Source organism: Caretta caretta, chromosome 4 (genome assembly GCF_965140235.1).
Source record: "Caretta caretta isolate rCarCar2 chromosome 4, rCarCar1.hap1, whole genome shotgun sequence".
Classification (NCBI taxonomy): Eukaryota; Metazoa; Chordata; order Testudines; family Cheloniidae; genus Caretta; species Caretta caretta.
The window spans coordinates 13,238,204-13,263,478 of NC_134209.1; positions in this window are offsets into that span (position 1 = coordinate 13,238,204).

Consider the following 25,275-nt stretch of genomic DNA (forward strand, 5'->3'; position numbering starts at 1 on the left):
CATAGGGTGGTGTTTATGTGACCATCGCTTATTAGCACTGTAGTGTCCAGGAAGTGGATCTCTTGTGTGGACTGGTCCAGGCTGAGGTTGATGGTGGGATGGAAATTGTTGAAATCATGGTGGAATTCTTCACGGGCTTCTTTTCCATGGGTCCAGATGATGAAGATGTCATCAATGTAGCGCAAGTAGAGTAGGGGCATTAGGGGACGAGAGCTGAGGAAGTGTTGTTCTAAGTCAGCCATAAAAATGTGGACATACTGTGGGGCCATGCGGGTACCCATAGCAGTGCCGCTGATCTGAAGGTATACATTGTCCCCAAATGTGAAATAATTATGGGTGAGGACAAAGTCACAAAGTTCAGCCACCAGGTTTGCCGTGACATTATCGGGGATACTGTTCCTGACGGCTTGTAGTCCATCTTTGTGTGGAATGTTGGTGTAGAGGGCTTCTACATCCATAGTGGCCAGGATGGTGTTTTCAGGAAGATCACCGATGGCTTGTAGTTTCCTCAGGAACTCAGTGGTGTCTTGAAGATAGAATCATAGAATCATAGAATCATAGAATATAAGGGTTGGAAGGGACCCCAGAAGGTCATCTAGTCCAACCCCCTGCTCGAAGCAGGACCAATTCCCAGTTAAATCATCCCAGCCAGGGCTTTGTCAAGCCTGACCTTAAAAACTGGATAGCTGGAAGTGCTGGTTGTGTAGGCCCTGAGGAGGGAGTCTACATAGCCAGACAATCCTGCTGTCAGGGTGCCAATGCCTGAGATGATGGGGCAGCCAGGATTTCCAGGTTTATGGATATTGGGTAGCAGATAGAATACCCCTGGTCGGGTTCCAGGGGTGTGTCTGTGCAGATTTGGTCTTGTGCTTTTTCAGGGAGTTTCTTGAGCAAATGCTGTAGTTTCTTTTGGTAACCCTCAGTGGGATCAGAGAGTAATGGCTTGTAGGAAGTGGTGTTGGAGAGCTGCCTAGCAGCCTCTTGTTCATATTCCGACCTATTCATGATGACAACAGCACCTCCTTTGTCAGCCTTTTTGATTATGATGTCAGAGTTGTTTCTGAGGCTGTGGATGGTGTTGTGTTCTGCACGGCTGAGGTTATGGGCCAAGTGATGCTGCTTTTCCACAATTTCAGCCCGTGCACATCGGCGGAAGCACTCTGTGTAGAAGTCCAGTCTGTTGTTTCGACCTTCAGGAGGAGTCCACCCAGAATCCTTCTTTTTGTAGTCTTGGTAGGAAGGTTTCTGCGGGTTAGTATGTTGTTCAGAGGTGTGTTGGAAATATTCCTTGAGTCGGAGGCATCGAAAATAGGATTCTAGGTCACCACAGAACTGTATCATGTTCGTGGGGGTGGAGGGACAGAAGGAGAGGCCCCAAGATAGGACAGATTCTTCTGCTGGGCTAAGAGTATAGTTGGATAGATTAACAATATTGCTGGGTAGGTTAAGGGAACCACTGTTGTGGCCCTTTGTGGCATGTAGTAGTTTAGATAGTTTAGTGTCCTTTTTCCTTTGTAGAGAAGCAAAGTGTGTGTTGTAAATGGCTTGTCTAGTTTTTGTAAAGTCCAGCCACGAGGAAGTTTGTGTGGAAATGGCCCACCTTGATTATCACTACAAAAGGTTCCCGCCCCCTGCTCTCCTGCTGGTAATAGCTCACCTTAAGTGATCACTCTGGTTACAGTGTGTATGGTAACATCCATTGCGTCATGTTCTCTGTGTATATAAAACTCCCCACTGTATTTTCCACTGAATGCATCCGATGAAGTGAGCTGTAGCTCACGAAAGCTTATGCTCAAATAAATTTCTTGGATTGTATTTCCTGGATAGTCTCACTGTTAATTGGGACCCTCACCCCTCTTTAAACAATTTCTCTTAATATTCCAAAGTTATATCCTGGTTAAGTTGATTGTATCTGTCAACATTCCTTTCTGTGTGATACAATTCTTATCACTTCTAGGCTGCAACCATCACTTACAAAAAAAACAAACAAAATCCCCTATAGTTTTTTAAAGCTAGTGGACACTGTCAAAGTTCTGGGCAACTTCACCTGTCTTTCCTCTCATTGGTTCAGCAAGGGTGCTTACTCTCAGGTCCTGGCTCCCCTAGCTGTCATCTCTCTTGGATAGACACACGCGACTTTCTCCCCTCTAATTAGGGTGACTCCAGGCTGAACAGTTCCCTGCCTTCATTGTGGTATTCACAGCAAAAGACAGGTATCTAAGCAGGCGTCTCTTCAGAGACTAATAACAGAATAATTGCCCACAGTTTTAAGGTACTACACAGCACGTCCTGCACATGCTTATTTTGTTCTTAAGGTAAAAGTATTACAGAGAAAACATTAAAAACAATAAAAGAGCCTACATGCATGCGTAATACGCTCACCAGAGCTCACTCCAACTCTTACATGGGCAACAGCAGTCCTTCAACGCCCCAGATGGGTGTCTTCTATTGTCACAAGTTTATAACAGCCTCAGCTCAGAACTAGCACACAAAATGATGGGGCCTCAGTGGGCCCAGTCCTTCCAACCCTCCCTAAGGATTGGGGCCTCCATGGACCAGAGGGCCTGTCTGTTTGCTGGATCGGGGGAAGCATGTTTAAGCCCTGAGCATGTTTAAGACCTGGCTGTTTATCCAAAAATCCTTTCTTTGTCTGTTGGTTCCTGGAAAATTCATTTTGAAGTAGTATGTGTGAACCTCTCCAGGGGTGGCTTGAAAGGGGGCTGATAACCGGAGGAATTACATTAGCACCCCCCTTCTCCTAGAGTAGTAACATTCCCTCTCACAATAACACACAAACTGTCGCATTTTTAATATGCTGAACTCCAAAGATGTGAAACTGAATGCAAGGATTTAATTTGATTCATTAAAGTTTGTCCAGGATATTGGTACTCTGTCACAGACATGATCCTTACATTCTTTGATTATATCTAATACTCTTCATTTCACATCCTTCCAGACTTATCATGGGACACTACATTTGAGGAACAAGACAAATTATTCACATAGAGACATGTACATCTGATTCATAAGGCAAACAAATGTACAATTCTAAGTTGGAGTGAATTTATATATAAAGCTGTCTCTATATAAAAGCAGGGTCTGAATGAGCTCTCCCCTGACATCTAGTGACGAACTGCAGGAAAAAGACTTCAGGAGCAGACCGTATCTGCATAGATACACCTACTCTGTTTAGGTGCCTAGAAGATGGTGCTGCTTTGCCTTAGTGATCAATTTTGGCTGGTGTTGGGTTACAATTTACTTTAGTTATGAATGCAAGGGTAATGAAATGTTGTTATCCTTATTCACAGAATCATAGAATCATAGGACTGGAAGGGTCCTTGAGAGGTCATGTAGTCCAGTCCCCTGCACTCATGGTAGGACTACGTATTATCTAGGTCTCAAGGGTATGTCTACGCTGCAGTACAAGCCCAAGCTTCCTGCTCAGGCTGAAACCTAACCATCCTTCCATCTGCACACAAATCACGCTGACCCAGGGTCCCAGGACACCATGGGGTGGAGGGTCCAAGTCCAAGTTAAGCCACAGAGTTCAAGCCCTGTTGCTTTGCAGTGTAGACAGAGCCCTACTAGACTTGTGCTCTGGGAGTCCACCAAAAATATCCCACAGTTCCACAGGCCAATTTCCTTTGTTCTCTGGAAGTCAAGTTTGGTGGACAGTCAAGTTTTCCCACCCAGTACCATGAACAAAGGGCAGGAGTGGCCACATTTTGGGAGGATGGTAGGAAGGGCTGTTCCTGTTGACTGATATACGCTGGCTACCATACATATAGATTATGCTGACAATACTACCCACAATATATATTTCAAGCATCTAAAATACATATTATTAAGCATTCATATAGCAGTTATATAGCCCAGATTAGCCTGTGCCTTTGTTATTCTCCTATTCACTTATGTTAAGTATCCCATAACACCTCACATTAGCTGAAGTAAGCCTTGACTTGAATAGATAGGACATCAGGCCATGTGCTTGGTTCCTCATAGCAACAGGAGAAGAGTTACCCTCACAGACCTAAGAGGTGTCTTCATGCCTCTTAAGTCCTGAGATCCATGTGCTCAGAACAAGGAACAAAAGGGTACACCATGATACCAGAAACAAACAAGGTAAAAAACTGATTAATTGGATCCAGTTTCTGGTGACATATATAGCAGAAGTGGCCAAACTTACTGACCCGCCAAGCATCATACAATAATCTTCAGAAGTTTGAGACCCACAAGACACACGCAACCTGCCCCACGGGACGCTGCCTGCTGGAGTGCAGGGCTTCTTCCCTAAACCCCCCTGACACCCCAGCTGAGCTAAAGCCCTTAGACCCCCCTCCCTGCAGGGCAAAAGTCCCTAGTTCCACCACCTCACCACAGGGCAGAAGCCCCTAGCTCCTCCCTGCCCAGTCTTGGAGGTGGAGAATGGGGTGGGTGCGTGGGGGGCAGGGCTCCAGGAGCCACACTTTAACTGTAAAAGAGCTGCATGCAGCTCACAAGCCACAGTTTGACCATGCCTGGAAAATAGACCTCCCTTTTACTGGTAAACGATCAGGTATAAAAAGATGGCCTTAGGGACGTAACTTTGGGAAGCACACCTACTGGGCAAGGTGAAAGTAACATTGCTGCACGGGACTGCTCTTCAGAGACTGGTATTGTACAGAACCTTTGCCCTGTACCATATTAATACACCTGACTGACACTGGTTATTTGGTCTCTTGAGTAGATTTCATAATGAAATACCGAAGCAAAGTGTGTCAAGCAATGGACTACACAATTTCTCAACACACGCAGAGGTCGGTTTCCTGCGCTTGTGTCAGGGTCAGTCACAGGAGCTTGCTCCAGTCCTGTCTCTTCCCCTCCTGATTTCCTTCTCCCCCTGCAGGAACCTTCTAGTTCCACTCAGGTCTCTCTGCTACCACAAGGGTGACTCCCTACCGCCCCCTTCTGCTCCAGACTTCTCTCTCTATAGCACCACCCAGCTCCCACATCACAGGTTCATTTGACAAAGGTTACTTTTGCACACTCTACAGGTGCTTGTCATCGCAAGAGGTCACAGGGGGCTGCAACTTAGGTGCCATGAAATCAGCCCTGCTAATTTACATAAGAAGTAGGAGAAATGTCCCACTTCCCTAGCAAAGAGTGTGGAGTATAAGATGACATTCAAATATGCCTGGGAAATGAGTTTTCTTTCTTTCTGTGCCCATTTAACTGTCTGATTGCAATCACCCTTCTGCATATCCCAACCTTTGCTTCCTTTCAGAGCTAAAGAAAATGAGAAACAATAGGCCCATTCAACCAGGTGGGACATCTTGCCTGGGGAGCATTAAATAAGCTACAGCTAAAATACACAATTTCCAGGAAAGGAAAGCTCTGGTGCTTGATAAGGAATTCTCCAACTACTGTTAGTTTCTCAGACCAAAGACTCCCATAATTTACTTATGGATGAGACTTCCGTCTCTGTCTAGCACAGGAGAACCCCTGCTATGCACCAGATGACTGCCCATTCTCCTGTGCGGAGGGCCCTATCATCTCTAGACGTTAATTAAGAATCAGACGAGCTGAAAAACAAAATGCAGGTTTAAACCAGCAAGGAATAACTTGCTGGTGAACCAACCACCTGAAACCTCTGGATACCTCAAGAAGCCATATGTGTGTATATGTGTGTGTAACCCTTCTGCCAGGTGGTGTGGGCAGGAACAATACAAAACAGAATCAGCCTGAGCTCCCACCCCGTAACCTGGGAAAACTAAACACCACCCCTGTACACCTCTACGAGGCAACACGTCCCCACTCACAAGCATTGAGTCTACGTATAACAAAGGATAACTTTTGTTAAAAGGGAACCCAGCATTAATTTCGAAAACTCCACATCCATGATTCAAAAGCATCTAACTGTAAGCAAACACCCACCCCAGAGTACGTTGGGCAGTGTCCTTTGCCTGAGTTTCCTACCTTGTGGTATGAAAGTCCAACAAATGACTTGTCCCTTTAACGCACCACTCCCCTTTCCCTCCACTGCACCTACTTACAGTGAGTTGTCCTTGGACAGCAAAGACCCAGAATTCAGAAGTGCATTCACATGGGTTCACCTCCCTGAAAGGGGGTGGGCCAGCACATCAAGCAATGTCTCTGCTGCTGCCATGCACCTCTGCATCTGGCTTATTGCTGCTGTTGTTTTCTCTGCCGCTGCTGGCCACTCACAGCCATCTGTGATGCTGCATTCTGAGGTTCCACTGCTTAGCCCAGCTCCCAGGGATTGCAGCTCTTAGTGGTTTCACTGGGTAGCTGGGAACCCCATTGCTAGTGCAACCTCTGCATAGGCGCGGGAACTGGGGGTGCTGCAGCTCTGCCCAGTTCAGGCTGCCGACCCCGCGGCCTGGGCTGCGCACCCACCCCTAGCTGTGTTCCCAGCCTTGGCTCCCTTACCCTGTCCGCATTCCCCGCCCTCCCCCCCCTGAAGCCATGGCCCTGCTGCTGGCTCCAGCTCTAGGGGGACGTGAAGGGTGAGGACAGCGGTAATGGGGCGGGCGCAGCTCTCACCCCCCACACTGTTCCAGTGCTACTGAAGCTCTGAGTTCACTACTGTACTGTCCCACATGCAGGTCTAAGGCTTAGCCCCTAGGCCTGCTCCGCAGGAATTCAGCTCTGGTAACCACTGAACAGAAACAAGGACCCTCAACTGAGCCTAAGCATCTCTGCCTTAAACACCACAGAGAGGAAGTCAGCTGGTGGTTAGGACTCCCTAAGCAGAGCACACATCTCCAAGTACAAACACTCGGCCCCACCCCTTTTCTCTTTCACTGGGATTTGGCATCCCTACCCCTGCTTAGCAAGTGAGGTTCAGTTTAGGGGGACCCCCTCAGTCCGGGCAGGCTAAGCACAGTTCTGCTGCCCTTTATTCATACAATAATTAGGCCTCAACTGGAGTATTCTGTCCAGTTCTGGGCGCCACATTTCAGGAAAGATGTGGACAAATTGGAAAAAGTCCAGAGAAGAGCAACAAAAATGATTAAAGGTCTAGAAAACATGACCTATGAGGGAAGATTGAAAAAATTGGGTTTGTTTAGTCTGGAAAAGAGAAGACTGAGAGGTAACATGATAACAGTTTTCAAGTACATAAAAGATTGTTACAAGGAGAAGGGAGAAAAATTGTTTTTCTTAACCTCTTCGGATAGGACAAGAAGCAATGGGCTTAAATTGCAGCAAGGGACGTTTAGGTTGGACATTAGGAAAAACTTCCTAACTGTCAGGGTGGTTAAGCACTGGAATAAATTGCCTAGGGAGGTTGTGGAATCTCCATCAGTGGAGATATTTAAGAGCAGGTTAGATAACACCTGTCAGGAATGGTCTAATTAGAGCATCATGGTCTTGCTGGGAGAGAGCCAGCTTTCAGATCCTAATGTAAGGCGACTGATCCGGGTCTCTCTGATACCGGGAGGAAGCACAGGCAGGAATGATGAGGCTTTCTCATCCTCAAAGAGATGAGGCTTTCTTCCGGCAGCTCACGGAAGCTACTGGATCGCATGCCCTGATTCTCATGGGTGACTTTAATTTTCCTGATATCTGCTGGGAGAGCAATACAGCGGTGCATAGACAATCCAGGAAGTTTTTGGAAAGCGTAGGGGACAATTTCCTGGCGCAAGTGCTAGAGGAGCCAACTAGGGGGGGCGCTTTTCTTGACCTGCTGCTCACAAACCGGGTAGAATTAGTGGGGGAAGCAAAAGTGGATGGGAATCTGGGAGGCAGTGACCATGAGTTGGTTGAGTTCAGGATCCTGACACAGGGAAGAAAGGTAAGCAGCACGATACGGACCCTGGACTTCAGGAAAGCAGACTTCGACTCCCTCAGGGAACGGATGGCCAGGATCCCCTGGGGGATTAACTTGAAGGGGAAAGGAGTCCAGGAGAGCTGGCTGTATTTCAAGGAATCTCTGTTGAGGTTACAGGGACAAACCATCCCGATGAGTTGAAAGAATAGTAAATATGGCAGGCGACCAGCTTGGCTTAATGGTGAAATCTTAGCGGATCTTAAACATAAAAAAGAAGCTTACAAGAAGTGGAAGGTTGGACATATGACCAGGGAAGAGTATAAAAATATTGCTCGGGCATGTAGGAATGTTATCAGGAGGGCCAAATCGCACCTGGAGCTGCAACTAGCCAGAGATGTCAAGAGTAACAAGAAGGGTTTCTTCAGGTATGTTGGGAACAAGAAGAAAGCCAAGGAATGTGTGGGCCCCTTACTGAATGAGGGAGGCAAACTAGTGACAGAGGATGTGGAAAAAGCTAATGTACTCAATGCTTTTTTTGCCTCTGTTTTCACTAACAAGGTCAGCTCCCAGACTGCTACGCTGGGCATCACAAAATGGGGAAGAGATGGACAGCCCTCTGTGGAGATAGAGGTGGTTAGGGACTATTTAGAAAAGCTGGACGTGCACAAGTCCATGGGGCCGGACGAGTTGCATCCGAGAGTGCTGAAGGAACTGGCGGCTGTGATTGCAGAGCCATTGGCCATTATCTTTGAAAACTCGTGGCGAACGGGGGAAGTCCCGGATGACTGGAAAAAGGCTAATGTAGTGCCAATCTTTAAAAAAGGGAAGAAGGAGGATCCTGGGAACTACAGGCCAGTCAGCCTCACCTCAGTCCCTGGAAAAATCATGGAGCAGGTCCTCAAAGAATCAATCCTGAAGCACTTGCATGAGAGGAAAGTGATCAGGAACAGCCAGCATGGATTCACCAAGGGAAGGTCATGCCTGACTAATCTAATCGCCTTCTATGATGTTACTGGTTCTGTGGATGAAGGGAAAGCAGTGGATGTATTGTTTCTTGACTTTAGCAAAGCTTTTGACACGGTCTCCCACAGTATTCTTGTCAGCAAGTTAAGGAAGTATGGGCTGGATGAATGCACTATAAGGTGGGTAGAAAGCTGGCTAGATTGTCGGGCTCAACAGGTAGTGATCAATGGCTCCATGTCTAGTTGGCAGCCGGTATCAAGTGGAGTGCCCCAAGGGTCGGTCCTGGGGCCGGTTTTGTTCAATATCTTCATAAATGATCTGGAGGATGGTGTGGATTGCACTCTCAGCAAATTTGCGGATGATACTAAACTGGGAGGAGTGGTAGATACGCTGGAGGGGAGGGATAGGATACAGAAGGACCTAGACAAATTGGAGGATTGGGCCAAAAGAAATCTGATGAGGTTCAATAAGGATAAGTGCAGGGTCCTGCACTTAGGATGGAAGAATCCAATGCACCGCTACAGACTAGGGACCGAATGGCTAGGCAGCAGTTCTGCGGAAAAGGACCTAGGGGTGACAGTGGACGAGAAGCTGGATATGAGTCAGCAGTGTGCCCTTGTTGCCAAGAAGGCCAATGGCATTTTGGGATGTATAAGTAGGGGCATAGCGAGCAGATCGAGGGACGTGATCGTTCCCCTCTATTCGACATTGGTGAGGCCTCATCTGGAGTACTGTGTCCAGTTTTGGGCCCCACACTACAAGAAGGATGTGGATAAATTGGAGAGAGTCCAGCGAAGGGCAACAAAAATGATTAGGGGTCTGGAACACATGAGTTATGAGGAGAGGCTGAGGGAGCTGGGATTGTTTAGCCTGCAGAAGAGAAGAATGAGGGGGGATTTGATAGCTGCTTTCAACTACCTGAAAGGGGGTTCCAAAGAGGATGGCTCTAGACTGTTCTCAATGGTAGCAGATGACAGAACGAGGAGTAATGGTCTCAAGCTGCAGTGGGGGAGGTTTAGATTGGATATTAGGAAAAACTTTTTCACTAAGAGGGTGGTGAAACACTGGAATGCGTTACCTAGGGAGGTGGTAGAATCTCCTTCCTTAGAGGTTTTTAAGGTCAGGCTTGACAAAGCCCTGGCTGGGATGATTTAACTGGGAATTGGTCCTGCTTCGAGCAGGGGGTTGGACTAGATGACCTTCTGGGGTCCCTTCCAACCCTGAGATTCTATGATTCTATGATTCTCTCAAGTTCACACCCATTTAAAAAGACCTTACTTCATAAAACATTGATATAATGCACACAAGTTCTGGGCATGTAAGAACAACCTTCTGCTTTTGCAGCCAAGTGAAATGATTATATATAACAAAGACCCAATGGGGCATGAAGGAGTAAACAGTTGAAATGACCAAATGGAATGTTTTATTTTGTCTGAATTCTTGTCCCCTGGGATATACTTGACTTCTTGTCCATTGATCACTTTGTGCACTAATGTAAGGGGGGAGAAGGAAATATCTGAGGAATTCGAGTGTAGCAGGGAGAGACTATTTTACATTGGTTGTGTATCATCAGTCTGGGGTATGGCAGAGTCCTTGAAGGTCAATGCCAAGGGTATTCTCTATCATGTAATGTTTTCGTTTAATGTAATCAAGTGCTGTGATTGGAGTGCTCTGCTTTTTGGGAGTTCTGATTTCATTGGGGAGAGATGCTATTTTATTATCTCCTCAGGTTGTTTTGTATCCTTTGTGGTTTTAGAAGAATAAGAAAAAACCCAACACTTTCAGCTGGATTGTGGCTGATTGTAATGCGAGAGGGTGAGTCATTTGTACCTGTGTTCGACTGAGAAAGCAGATTGCTGCACTCAGCAGCTGGGACATGCACAGCACACTTGGTTTTGTTGATGAAGGCTGGTTTCATGTCTCTTGGTGTTCTAGGCATAGCTATTACCTTGAGTGTTGCGATGGAAGACAGAAATGGTAAGTGAAATCAACAGAAAATATGGAAGAACGAGGATCACCTTTTCTGAGGAACAGAATGTTTCAGTGAGATCATTTTGGTAGTAAATTTAAAATGTAACTTTCTGAATTCCTCAGCACAAGGAACAGCTCACTTGTACATAGTAAAACTGTAAATGCGGGCCAAGACTGTGGGGATATCAGTCATGTTTTGCTACAGGAACTCCAAGGTGCATTTTACTATTGAGTTCCACACACTTTGTGGGTACATTATTACTGAAATTGTCAGCTCTTTGGGCGCAGTGTCTGTACAGCACCTAGCCCAAGGGCGTCCTGGCCCACAACTGGGAGTCCTAGGTGCTGCCACAATATAAATAATAATAATAATTTAATATTGTACAAACCAAAACCCTCTCTTTTCTCCATCTAAAGCTCATGGCCCCCTCTATCCCAGCTTTGCTCACCTGGGTCTTATATCATCCCCTTCCTCATAGTTATGATCATTATTTAATCTGACACCTCTTCATCAAAGCATTGTGCCAATATTGTCTAGTCCCCCCAGCCCTTACTAGATGGATCCTGTATGTAAATATTAGCTCTACTTAGTATCCTCACAGATGAGGCTGAGAAATGCAGCAGCATGGGCAAAGCCACACAGCAAATCATGGGCAGAGATGAAATAGGATGCCTTAGAGCAGTCTGTTCCCACTGGGAGCAGCGCTTACCTTCCCCAGGCTCATTTCACAATCCAGGAAGGCGCAGGAAGACACCAACTCCTTCTGGCTTCCAGTGTCACTTCGATTTGTATGCTGACAATCTCCCCCTTACAGTAATCTAAAGTACTGAGAGCCCAAAAGGCTTGTGAGCTAGCAGCTGCCCATGCCTCAGTTTCCCCATTTGTAAAATGGGGATAACAATATTGAGCTGCTCTGTACAGTGTTTTGGCTCTGTGGGAGAAAAGAGCTATGGAGCAGCCGGGCACTATTATTTTTGAAGCTGTAACACTAATCTGTAACAAAGCTGTGAACATCAACATTTTCACGAACCTATTGCAAGCGTCAATCTAGATCTTAATAAGAAATGCCTGTGTGCCAATGACACGCTAAGGACTAGAGTCCCCGCTGGGATTTGCCAACTCAGTGGGACTCTTTTTACAAATCCCAGGCTAAAATACACAAGGCAGAAAATACTGAGTTTGGTTCCCTTCCCCATGTCCCTATCATGGGCTGGGAAGGGTTAGATTTTTATTGGTAAATGTCGATTTCAACACACACACACACACACACACACACACACACACACACACACAAACCGACAACAAGCAATGTCCATTGAGAATAACTGAAAAATGTACAAACAGGCAAAGTAAGAAAAAGGCTGCTTGAGATCTTAGCATTTGATTGAAGGATATTGACTGACCATTTGTGTTTGTAATGGTTATAAAGCTTTAGCTTTTAGAATCTCAACACCAGTTGTCCATTAGATAGGTATTGTCTGACCCCCCCCCCCATATTGTCTGCCCCCTGGAATTTCATGTAACTGTGAAAACTTAAATAAATAAAAATCCGGGTGAGGTGGGAAAAAGCTTAAAAATAAATATCTATATCCATTGAAATTATAAAAAAAAACAGGCTGGAAAAAATTCAACTATGTAAGGAGCAGTTTAGCGTTACTGCTGCGTGCGTTACTAGGTAGCTGCACTGTGGCTGAGCGCACAGTGCTGGTCAGTGATGCTGTGAAGCTCACCTTTGCCTTTGCCCAGTCCTAGGCCAGCTCTCTGTGCTGACAGCCTTTGGACCTGTCTAACTGATATGGCTGAGGGGGCAGCTCAGGATTAGCCAGATATGGGGAGCCCTGGCCATGCCCCATTTGCACCATCCATACCCTCAGGTTTCAGAGTAACAGCCGTGTTAGTCTGTATTCGCAAAAAGAAAAGGAGTACTTGTGGCACCTTAGAGACTAACCAATTTATTTGAGCATGAGCTTTCGTGAGTTCGGATGAAGTGAGCTGTAGCTCACGAAAGCTCATGCTCAGATAAATTGGTTAGTCTCTAAGGTGCCACAAGTACTCCTTTTCTTTCATCCATACCCTGTGGACTGGCAGCAGTGCATGAGAGTTTCTGTAGGAGGATTCCCCTGCACTCAGGTCTCCTGCTGTAGCTAGTTAGGCTGGCTCAGAGGCCCCATCCCAGCGGTCATGTGGACCAAAAGACGCTGTACCAAGCCCCTAGCACAGACGTGGGCAAATTATGGTCTGCGGGCCACATCCAGCCCGCAGGACAGTCTTGCCCGGCCCTTGAGCTCCTGGCTGGGGATGCTGTTTCCCCCTCCCCACAGCCTCAGCTTGCTGCGCCACCAGTGCTCTGGCCCACCGCTCTTGCCAGGCAGCGTGGCAGCCTGGCTGGCTCTGGCCAGGTGGCGCAGCTGCGAGCTCCTGCTGCTCTGAGTGGCATGGTAAGGGGGCAGGGAGCAGGGGCAGTTGGATGGGGCAGAGGTCCGGGGGGGGCGGTTAGGGGATGGGGAGCAGGGGCGATTGGATAGGGGGTGGGGTCCCAGAGGTCCTGTCAGGGGGTGGGGGTATGGATAGGGGACGGGGCAGTCAGGGGACAGGGAGCAGTGGGGGTTGAATAGGAGGTGGGATCATGGTGGTCCCGGGAGGGGGCAGTCAGGGGACAGGGAGCAGGGGGGGTTGGATGGGTAAGGAGTTCTGAGGGGGCCAGTCAGGGGGCCGGAAGTGGGAGGGGGTGGATAGGGAGCGGGAGCCAGGCTGTTTGGGGAGGCACAGCCTTCCCTACCCAGCCCTCCATACAGTTTCGTACCTCGATGTGGCCCTCGGGCCAAAAAGTTTTCCCATCCCTGCCCTAGCAACTGGCCCCATAATTTCTGAATGCCTTGACTTTCGTGCCCAAATTTCTAGTCATAATGTTGCATTACTCTTGTAATTAGCTTTTAATTTCCATATAGTTAAATGAACAAGGGCCCCCAAGCTTGCCCCACTTCCAGATCTGAGACACAGTCTGCTGGCCAGGGCAAGCTAATCCCTCGCCTCCTAGCAGCTAGGAGCAAACCTGCCATTCTTTTCCAGCTTCAGAAGTGTTCCCAACCTCTGTGTCCTCCCAGGGACAAGTGCAGTGAATAAATGCCACTACGTATGCAGTGAACAACCAGATCACGTATTAAAATCTTCTCACCATTGTGTATTTGAATGTGAGATCTAACTGCCCATTGAAACCCTTGTGTCTGCAGTTGGCAATGTAACCTCAGGAGAGGTGGAAGCCAGGAGGGATTAAGCAGGTAGCAAGGATGGGTTCAGGGGCTTTGTCATTGGTGAGGAAGAAGACAGGAAGGTTCCCACAGCTGGGGAATGAATTCACCCTTATCAGGGGGATTAGTCACATGCCATATTTGACATTTAAAGGAAACTTGTAAAGAGAATAAAATTGGTCTAAAATAAAATGTTGTTTCCTTAACGATGCGTGAAAAAGCCCAGAAAGGGTCGAGGGGGGAAGTGTTCTTTTCTGCTTGTCATTTACATTTGGAATTCAGGTTTTGTCAACTCTGGATGAGTCGGGTTACTGGAGAGCGAGTGAAATAATGACATCCTCAGAGCCAACCCATGAAAGCCGAACAGTTCAGAAGAAGGGAGTTTTAGTCAGACTGTCTTAAAATGCTTTGCTTTTTTGTGACATCTCTTTAACATCAGTGCCTAATGACCACTTAGAAGAAAGGAGGTCTTTGTTAAAGATTCAAACCCGCCCATCTTTCAAATAAGGTGTGAGAAAACACAATATGGGACTCTGACACCACCCCTTCTCCCCTGCCCTAGAGGTCCTGCAGTAAAACCAACAATCTACAGTCTTTACTATCTTGGTATTTATAAGGGAAACAAAAAAAAAACTGTTTCAAGCTTTCTTTCTGCATCATAAAGAATCAAAAACAAATGGCAGAAACCCAATCCTTTGCAGATGACCTTTTTTTAAAAAAATAAACAACCCTGCTTTATGTGAGTTGACTGTAAAGTATAACAGATATATATCCTTGGATCAATATTTTGAAAGTACAAAATAATTATTTTAATCTTTATATAACTCAAACCAGCTGATTTTTTTTAAAAAAAATATTTTTGAAGAACAAATTCCTTTTGGCTGGAGCCTTGCCAACATGTGAAACTTCTGCCCAAAAGGAATTTTTTGGAGAAAGATATTAACTGCTGAGTTAGAGCAGAGCGCCCGTCTCAGGTTTGACTACCTCAGTGCTGTAGAGACATTATTACAGCCCACAGTGATGTGATATGTGCTGACAGCTCCCGATGAAACTATAAAGTTACACATACCTTCAGGTGTCTGCAGATCCTCTGACACCCGAAGATGCACACCTGCATTGTGCAAAACTCCTGAGACTAGCGGAGTATATGTTATGTTAGTGATGTACTGGAGAGTACAGACAATCTAGGCTGGCTTCATTAGTGCAGTAACCCCTTGGCCCGGTTTCTAGGCACTAAGGAAATACTCACTTTTATCTGGTATTCTTTCTGTTTCTAAATAAATTAGTTGGCCACATGGGATCAAAAATCCATTCTTTGGCCTTGTCTGCACTAAGGTCTCTGTCCCTGTGTAGGTATACTTTACTGGGAAAGGACTTCTTGTGTGCATGGAGCTTATATGAGCAACTGTTGCTGGTATAGTTTATTGCACCACCCCTGAAAAAGAACAAGCTAACCTAGTAAAAGTTCTACCACTCGTATAACAACTGCATCTACACCATTTTCTGCGGAAAAGGACCTAGGGGTGACAGTGGACGAGAAGCTGGAGATGAGTCAGCAGTGTGCCCTTGCTGCCAAGAAGGCCAATGGCATTTTGGGATGTATAAGTAGGAGCAGTGCCAGAAGATCGAGGGACATGACCGTTCCCCTCTATTCGGCACAGGTGAGGCCTCATCTGGAGTAGTGTCCAGTTTTGGGCCCCACACTACAAGAAGGATGTGGATAAATTGGAGAGAGTCCAGCGAAGGGCAACAAAAATGATTAGGGGTCTGGAACACATGAGTTATGAGGAGAGGCTGAGGGAGCTGGGATTGTTTAGCCTGCAGAAGAGAAGAATGAGGGGGGATTTGATAGCTGCTTTCAACTACCTGAAAGGGGGTTCCAAAGAGGATGGCTCTAGACTGTTCTCAATGGTAGCAGATGACAGGACGAGGAGTAATGGTTTCAAGTTGCAGTGGGGGAGGTTTAGGTTGGATATTAGGAAACAGTATTTCACTAGGAGGGTGGTGAAGCACTGGAATGGGTTACCTAGGGAGATGGTGGAATCTCCTTCCTTAGAGGTTTTCAAAGTCAGGCTTGACAAAACCCTGGCTGGGATGATTTAGTTGGGGACTGGTCCTGCTTTGAGCAGGGGGTTGGACTAGATGACCTCCTGAGGTCCCGTCCAACCCTGATATTCTATGATTCTATGATTCTAGAGGCTTCTGCCAATGCAGCTGTGTTGGTCAGGGGTCATGCCTCTTCAGAGCCCTGACTGATATGCAGCCATAGCCTTAAGACTTGGTGCCACTCCCTGAATGTAACCCACTGATCAGTGCAGGAAACAGAACCCACTGCTTTGTGCCCAATACATAGAAGGTGAGAGTCTGTTATGTCCTCCCTTCCCGAGAAGAGCTTGATTCTTTAGCTTAAAGTGCCGTCACTCTTCCTTCTAGCACTTTGAGGCTCCTGATTCAATCATCTGGTGCATTGGCCGAGGGGTCACGCAAATACCAGAAATAACCTGAGAAAGATGAAATTGTTAAGGGCCAGATGGTTTCATGTCACATGATACCTGGTCCTGCTGCAGTCAGACCATGCTTATAGGATAAGATACTATATTACTTTAAGGAAGGGTGTTGTAATCTGGTGCTAAAGAAGAAGGATTGGAAGTCCCAGCTACTAGAACTCAGAGGCAAGGCTGTCCTTTCACCCTCATATTGGATTGACCACTAAGGAATCCATTTAAGAGTACATCTTCTTTCTGTCACTGAGTAGGATATTGGCTCTCTTTCCTTCCCAGTAGCCCTGGAAAATCCTCCCATGTTGTGAGAGTGGGGTGTGATGGGTTCGGTCACAGAGACCCCCTTGGGAATGTCACCTGATGTGCTGAGACTACCTCTGAGCCTGTTTTCGCTGCCAGTTTGGGCCCCAGAACCCTGCCTGGTTGAGCCAGACATGCTAGCCTGCTGCAACACGGACCCAGGGTCTGACCCACGCCCCCAAAACTGCAGACATATCTTAAAGCAGCTTAGCAAGTGCTCCTGTCTCCAGCATCCAGACACCCAGCTCCCAATGGGATCCAAACCCCAAATAAATCTGTTTTACTCTGTATAAAGCGTATACAGTGTAAACTCATAAATTGTCCACCCTCTATAACACTGATAGAGAGAGATGCACAGCTCCCCCAGGTATTAATCACTTGCTCTGGGTTAATTAATAAACAAAAGTGATTTTATTAAGTATAAAAAGTAGGATTTAAGTGGTTCCAAGTAATAACAGACAGAACAAGGTAAGTTACTAAGTAAAAGAAATCAAAATATGCAGGGCTAACTTAATACACTAAGGATCTAGTTACAAATACTAACATCACCTAGATGTTATTTTAGGTACAATCCTTTTCAGACCAATGTTGTAGTTTATGGCCTGGGTCCAGCAATCACTCACCACCCCCACCCCCCACCGTAGTTACAGTACTTTGTTCCAGTTTTTTTCAGGCATTTCTTTGGAGTGGAGAGGCCATCTCTTGAGCTAGCTGAAGACAAAATGGAGAGGCTTCCAGGGCCTTTTATATTCTCTCTCTCGTGGGCGGAAACCCCTTTGTTCTTCTGTGCAAAGTCACAACAACAAGATGGAGTTTGTAGCCACATGGGCAAGTCACATGTCCATGAATGAGTCAGCTTTTTGCAGGCCAGCACCATTGTTTACACGTTAGTTTGAATATTCCCAGGAAAGCTCAGATGTGGATTGGCGTCTCCCAAAGTCCATTGTTAGTTAAATACTCCCAATTACTTGAATAGTCCCTTCAAAATATGTTGGCCAAACCTCCCTTATGTGTTTCCTACAGCAAACACTTCAAATACAAGTATAGAGCCAATGCTCATAACTTCAGATATAAAAATGATACATTCATATAAATAGGATGAATATATTCAGTAGATCAAAACCTTTGCAAAGATATGTTACATTGCATATCTAGCATAAAGCATATTCCAGTTATCTTATATTTACACTTATAAGCATATTTCCATAAATATATAGAGTGCAATTTCACATGGGGTTGGAGTGATCTTTGGGCTGCTGTACATAAAAAGAAAAGGAGTACTTGTGGCACCTTAGAGACTAACCAATTTATTTGAGCATGAGCTTTCGTGAGCTACAGCTCACTTCATCAGAGGAAGTGATCTGATGAAGTGAGCTGTAGCTCACGAAAGCTCATGCTCAAATAAATTGGTTAGTCTCTAAGGTGCCACAAGTACTCCTTTTCTTTTTGCGAATACAGACTAACACGGCTGTTCCTCTGAAACCTGTACATAAAAAGAAACCCATCCATTTGCAAAGGGCCCGGGCTGTGAATTAAGCAGTATTTAAGGGGTGCATAGGTCTTGTAAATTTCACCCAGTGGTCCTAACATTTGCAGTACCTTCAACACTTGTCTATTGGTTCATCGCACACTGTACATGCAGCCAGTTATCCGAAAACATTTGGTGTACTGCACTGCTAACAGCAAGGCGAATATGTGGGGGTATGGGTGAGGAAGAGCCACTGAATACCGAAGGGAGGAGTCTACAGAAGGGACTCCCATGTACCCCTGAAAGAGATGAAAATTGTGAGAGACACCCCCAACTCTACATAGAGTGTGCCCCAGGTATACATTCTTCTTCAGGAGGCTGGAGAAAGCAACAACTATGTTTTGAGTGTGACAGAGCAATTTTTCTGTAATATTCTGGAAAGATCTTATTGTATTAAGATTGTGTACAATTGTGGGCTGGGATTTTATGTAACCTCTGTAGAGGGAGATATGACAGCTGTGAGACCTGGTGCTAGGCCCTAGGATGCTGATGCTCATTATACATATATGTGGGGATACAAACAGGCTGTACAGGATTGTATCCTGCTTTCTGCTAAGCTCCTGCAGTGGCTATGAGGGGCCTGGTTGGCAGAAATACAGGAATAGTTGGAGAGGGCTGTTGGCATTTACTCATCCTTTTGACTTCTGGTTGACTTGTAGCATTTTGTGCTCTTGCCTTAGCATAAAGGTATAAAAAAACCCTTGACAGTGAATCATTCATTCTTATTATTTTCCGTGTAGCAGAGCAGAAAGCTCTGAATATTCATGAAATTGGCATCTCGCTTTTTAATAAATAATATCACTCAATAAGGCCACCGATATATCTTCTTCTTTTCGTCCTGTGCACTACCAGCATTGGCTTAGTGTAACGACATGGAGTGGGAAGTTAACACTTGTGATGCAGGTAGAGGTGGGTCAGAACAGAACCTCAAATGGGATCAGAGCCAAATCACTCCTGGCAAACTCTACTTATGTTGGCTCACCTCCATTGCACGAAGTAGGTGAGAGCTGTATCTAGCAAACCACACTGCTTGGGCAGCAGCGTGAGGGCCTGGCCACTCCCTCTTCCCAGAAGGCCACACCCACTTTGGGGACATTGCTGGCTTACTATTGACTCCCCAGGGAATAAAAGTTGCAACCACTTTCCATCAACTCAATTCTTCCCCTACCCTCTCAGCAACTTTCTGCTGTGTTGAGGTTTCTATTTTAGTGAAGCCTTGTATTAGCTCAGGCTGGATGTGTCTCACGTGCTATCAAAGTACACAGTTCATTGCACTCTTCCCACAGCAGTGACTCCCTGTGTCCAGTGCAGGCCAGCATTTCTAGGGTTAAAGCCAGCCAGCATTCCTAGGTTTAAAGCCCTGCACCCCTAATTGCCACCCTCCCACCCCCATTGCCAATGAGATTTGTGATTATTTCTGAGCTTTCAGATGTAGAAATGTATGGTATGCAGGTGCCAGACTGCTGCAGTGAGGAATTCAAAAACCCTGGATAAGGAAATACGTATTTCTTATTAAATATGCCTTAGATTGAAACATTTGTGGGTAGCAGCTGGAATGCTGTAGTCATGGGTACACATAGACTTTATACCACCTGTTGATAACCGGAAGACGGATACTGTGTAGCCTGAAAGCGTGTCTCTCTAACCAACAGAAGCTGACCCAATAAAATATATTTCCTCCCCCACCTTGTCTCTCTGTTGATAATTGTGACAGGTGAGTGCTCTTATGTTGCTGAGAACATTCTTACTATAAATCATCAGTCTTGCTGAAAATCTAGTCTGACCTGTATTTGTTAGTGCAAATACGGCCTCTGTGCAAAACAGAGAGCTGTCCTGGGGAGAAGAAATCAATTAACTTTAAAAGGATCTCCCAAAAGGGCATGATTGCCACCTCGCAGGCTGGCTACCTACTGGAATGTACCTTGGTGTTAGCAGTCACAGCATAGCATGCAGTGTGTAACTGGTTTTGTTATGGGAAGACTTGTGCATTCCTAAATCCCTTCACCCTTGGCATCACACAAATGCTTTGAAATGAGGCAATACTTGTTTGATCTATGCCAGAAGAAAAATAGCTTGTGGATCCAAGCTTACTAGCTATGGAGTAGTGAAGAATTTCTGGTGTGATAGTGTATTAAAAACAGTGCTAACTGGTGACATAGGCCCAAATTTCAAGGGTATTTAGGCACCTTACTCTGTGGGTGCTAGGTGCCTAAATATCTTTGAGGAGCTGGGCTGTAATGCCTGTCAAGGTTCCCACCCTACTCTGAACTCTCGGGTACAGATGTGGGGACCCGCATGAAAGACCCCCTAAGCTTATTTCTATCCGCTTAGGTTAAAACTTCCCCAAGGCACAAATCCTTCCTTGTCCTTGTATGAGTACTGCTGCCACCACCAAGTGACTTACACAAAGATGCAGGAAAAGGACCACTTGGAGTTCCTGTTTCCCTAAAATATCCCCCCAAGCCCCTTCACCCCCTTTCCTGGGGAAGCTTGAGAATAATCTACCAACCAAATAGGTAAACCAGATTCTTAAAAAACAGAACTTTATTACACAGAAAAAAAAGTAAAAGAAGCACCTCTGTAAAATCAGGATGGAAGGTAACTTTACAGGGTAATCCGATTCAAAACACAGAGGCTTCTCCTCTAGGCAAAACTTTAAAGTTACAAAAAAAACCAGGGATAAACCTCCCTCTAAGCATAAGGAAAATTCACAAGCTAAAAACAAAAGATAATCTAATGTGCCTTGCCTTATTTACTTACTCTTTTTGCAATATTGAGACTCATTTTAGGAGAAGGAGTTTTCTGACCTGATGCTTCTCTGCTTCCCCAGAGAACACACAACACAGAGCACAAACAAAGCCTTCCCCCCCGCCCCAGATTTGAAAGAATCTTCTTTCCCCATTGGTCCTTTTGGTCAGGTGCCTACCAGGTTATTTGAACTTCTTAACCCCTTACAGGTAAGGAGGAATTCTAGGCTACCCTTAGCTGAATGTTTATGATAACACTCAAGCTTCAGAGGGACTATGAATGAAGGTTGTACAGAAGTAGCTCTTCAAAATATGATCTTTCCTCTTCTTTCTTGGGTGCTTTGATGGACAGTGAAAGACTTCATTCACCATGTTGACATTTAAAGGTAAATAACTGGGCATCAGATTTAGCACCCTCTGAAAGGAATGAAGAAGTTTCAGGGTCTCTGCTAACTCAGGTACACATATCTGCATTTTGGAGGCTTTCTCTACAACCATGAGAGCTAGATATTTAGGCCCTGATCCTCAAAGCTATTTAGGTGACAAACTCCTAATGTGAAACTGAATAGAATGTCAGTTTTAGTCAGCATCTGCCAGGGCTCCCAGAGTCATAGAATATCAGTGTTGGAAGGGACCTCAGGAGATCAGCTAGTCCAACCCCCTGCTCAAAGCAGGACCAATCCCCAATTTTTGCCCCAGATCCCTAAATGCCCCTCTCAAGGATTGAACTCACAACCCTGGGTTTAGCAAGCCAATGCTCAAACCACTGAGCTATCACTCCCCCCTGCAGTCAGCCATGCAGACTGCCCTAGGGCCGGGAACTCCAGGACTTCTAGGCTTATGGTTGTCTATTCGGGTTGCCCAACTGCCAACCAGCTCTACTGGCATCCCGCCCACTTTGCAGTGAGGACCCATGCTCACTCACATGAATGCTGAAAAGTCCTCCAGGGCCTTCCCACCAATCCCGCCCATGTGCCCAGAAAAAAGGACAAGCTCTCCCACAATTAACTGGGAAGGAATCGCTGCTCACTGAAGCATCAGGAACCCTGGGATGTGCCCCCAGAAATCCTAGAGCCACACTCTTATGCAGCACCAGTGAGGAAGCAATCACTGGGATAGGGCTTTGTCGTCTGGCTGCTCACCCCCAGGCTAAGCCAACCTGGGGGCTGATCACCCAGGTTAACTCTGCAGTGAAGACACCCTCAGTGTTTGTGTAGGGCCTAGTGCAATGTGGTCCTGTTCTCAGCTGGGGCCTCTAGAGCTACTGTGATACAAATAGTAAGAATGAGCTATGTTGACCTGGCACTGGGAGAATTCTGGGGGGCTTAGTGTGGGACTAGCCAGGCAGTGGGAAAGATTTCTCAAAGGACTAGGGGAGCTAGGCATTGGAGGGGCCAGAAAACAACCCCCATCAAACTGCAGTGCAGGCTGGGGCTTTCCCCTAAGAGAAAATCTGGCTGAAGAACAAGAAAATGGTAGTCAAGTTGGAGGAGCCATTGCAGCTGACCAGTGGGAGCCAGCACGAGCATGAAGATAAGCAGCATCAGCAGAACCTAGCGGTGAAGAGGATGTGCCAGCAGTGACTGCTGCTCCGGGGAGTGAGGAGAGAAGTGGCTGTCCATGCTCATGGTGGCTAATTCTAAGTTATTTGTTCTTTTGGTTTGCTAGTTTAAGGGTGCCCTGCAAAGGGGGGACATAGATAAGATAGAAAAGATAAATAGGAGGGTGGGGATTCAAGCTATATGTGCCTTTGTGGTTAAATCTGAAGAGAAAAATCTTGGTCTGTTATGTTCAAACCCATTTAAGCTTAGAAACATAGGGATTTTCTTCTTTTTTTGACCCCACTGACAAGATCCCAGCTATGCACCATTGAGAGCTGATGCACAGAAAGGCCTAAACAGTATGTTATCAGAACATGGCTTTGAACAATCAGTCCTAAATATTCAGCAATATGTACTCCCAATCTTGTAACTAATTTGTGCCATTGGTCATGGAAGTTACACCTGTAACTGACTGTAAAGGTGTTCATCTCTGATTGTTTGTGCATTAATTTACTGTGATTGTGCATGAAGCCATGGTAACTGCCTGCATAAACCATGCTTTTACTCTTCAGAAAATTTGCCTCGGTGTCCAAGGTGATACTCTAATAAATGCTTTTTTTAAATAGAAAAAAATAAGTATTTGATTGTGGTCTTTAAAATCCCAATATGATACAAGCACAGAAATAACAACAGTGTGTGTGTGTGTGTGTGTGCGCGTGCGCATGCATTAATGTGATACAACAGAACCTTGTGATTATTGGATCGTTCAGCTATTGGTCTTGTGTCTCCTCAATCCGTTTGAGTCACATACCATTGAGTCAGTATCATCACATTTCCACATGGGCACTACAGCTTTGATACTGTTCAGTCAGTGTGAAAAGCATGATCTATAAAGAGATTTTGAGGAGGCTCACATCTGACCTATACAGATTGGTAGGAACACATCCTTCCTGATAGAGCAAGACCACACAAATCTTTATTGTTGGAAGCAGAATGTTCAAATCGTCGTTTGCTTTCCAGCCAATGGAAGGGTTAAAAGATTATGGTGGCAGAGTTATTTATTTTATTCCAGAAGTTGCAGTGGGGGAGGTTTAGATTGGATATTAGGAAAAACTTTTTCACTAAGAGGGTGGTGAAACACTGGAATGCGTTACCTAGGGAGGTGATAGAATCTCCTTCCTTAGAGGTTTTTAAGGTCAGGCTTGACAAAGCCCTGGCTGGGATGATTTAACTGGGAATTGGTCCTGCTTCGAGCAGGGGGTTGGACTAGATGACCTTCTGGGGTCCCTTCCAACCCTGATATTCTATGATTCTATGATTCTATGATTCTACCCTAGCAGCAGAGCTGTGTGTACTGATTAAAGTTCACTAAACATCCCCAGTTCCCTCAGCCTCTCATAAGTCATGTGCTCCAGTCCCCTAATCATTTTTGTTGCCCTCCGCTGGACTCTTTCCAATTTTTCCACATCCTTCTTGTAGTGTGGGGCCCAAAACTGGACACAGTACTCCAGATGAGGCCTCGCCAAAGTCGAATAGAGGGGAACGATCACGTCCCTTGATCTGCTGGCAATGCCCCTACTTATACATCCCAAAATGCCATTGGCCTTCTTGGCAACAAGGGCATACTGTTGACTCATATCCAGCTTCTTGTCCACTGTAACCCGTAGGTCCTTTTCTGCAGAACTGCTGCCGAGCCATTTGGTCCCTAGTCTGTAGCGGTGCATTGGATTCTTCCGTCCTAAGTGCAGGATTCTGCACTTGTCCTTGTTGAACCTCATCAGATTTCTTTTGGCCCAATCCTCCAATTTGTCTAGGTCCCTCTGTATCCTATCCCTACCCTCCAGCGTATCTACCTCTCTTCCCAGTTTAGTGTCATCTGCAAACTTGCTGAGGGTGCAATCCACACCATCCTCCAAATCATTTATGAAGATATTGAACAAAACAGGCCCCAGGACCGACCTCTGGGGCACTCCACTTGATACCGGCTGCCAACTAGACATGGAGCCATTGATCACTACCCGTTGAGCCCAATAATCTAGCCAGCTTTCTATCCACCTTATAGTCCATTCATCCAGCCCATACTTCTTTAACTTGCTGGCAAGAATACTGTGGGAGACCGTGTCAAAAGCTTTGCTAAAGTCAAGGAACAACACGTCCACTGCTTTCCCTTCATCCACAGAGCCAGTTATCTCGTTATAGAAGGCAATTAGATTAGTCAGGCATGACTTGCCCTTGGTGAATCCATGCTGACTGTTCCTGATCACTTTCCTCTCCTCTAAGTGTTTCAGAATTGATTCCTTGAGGACCTGCTCCGTGATTTTTCCAGGGACTGAGGTGAGGCTGACTGGCCTGTAGTTCCCAGGATCCTCCTTCTTCCCTTTTTTTTTAAAGATGGGCACTACATTAGCCTTTTTCCAGTCATCTGGGACCTCCCCCGATTGCCACGAGTTTTCAAAGATAATGGCCAATGGCTCTGCAATCACATCCACCCACTCCTTTAGCACTCTCAGATGCAACGCATCCGGCCCCATGGACTCGTGCTCGTCCAGCTTTTCTAAATAGTCCCGAACCACTTCTTTCTCCACAGAGGGCTTGTCACCTTCTCCCCAAGCTGTGCTGCCCAGTGCAGTAGTCTGGGAGCTGATCTTGTTCGTGAAGACAGAGGCAAAAAAAGCATTGAGTACATTAGCTTTTTCCACAGCCT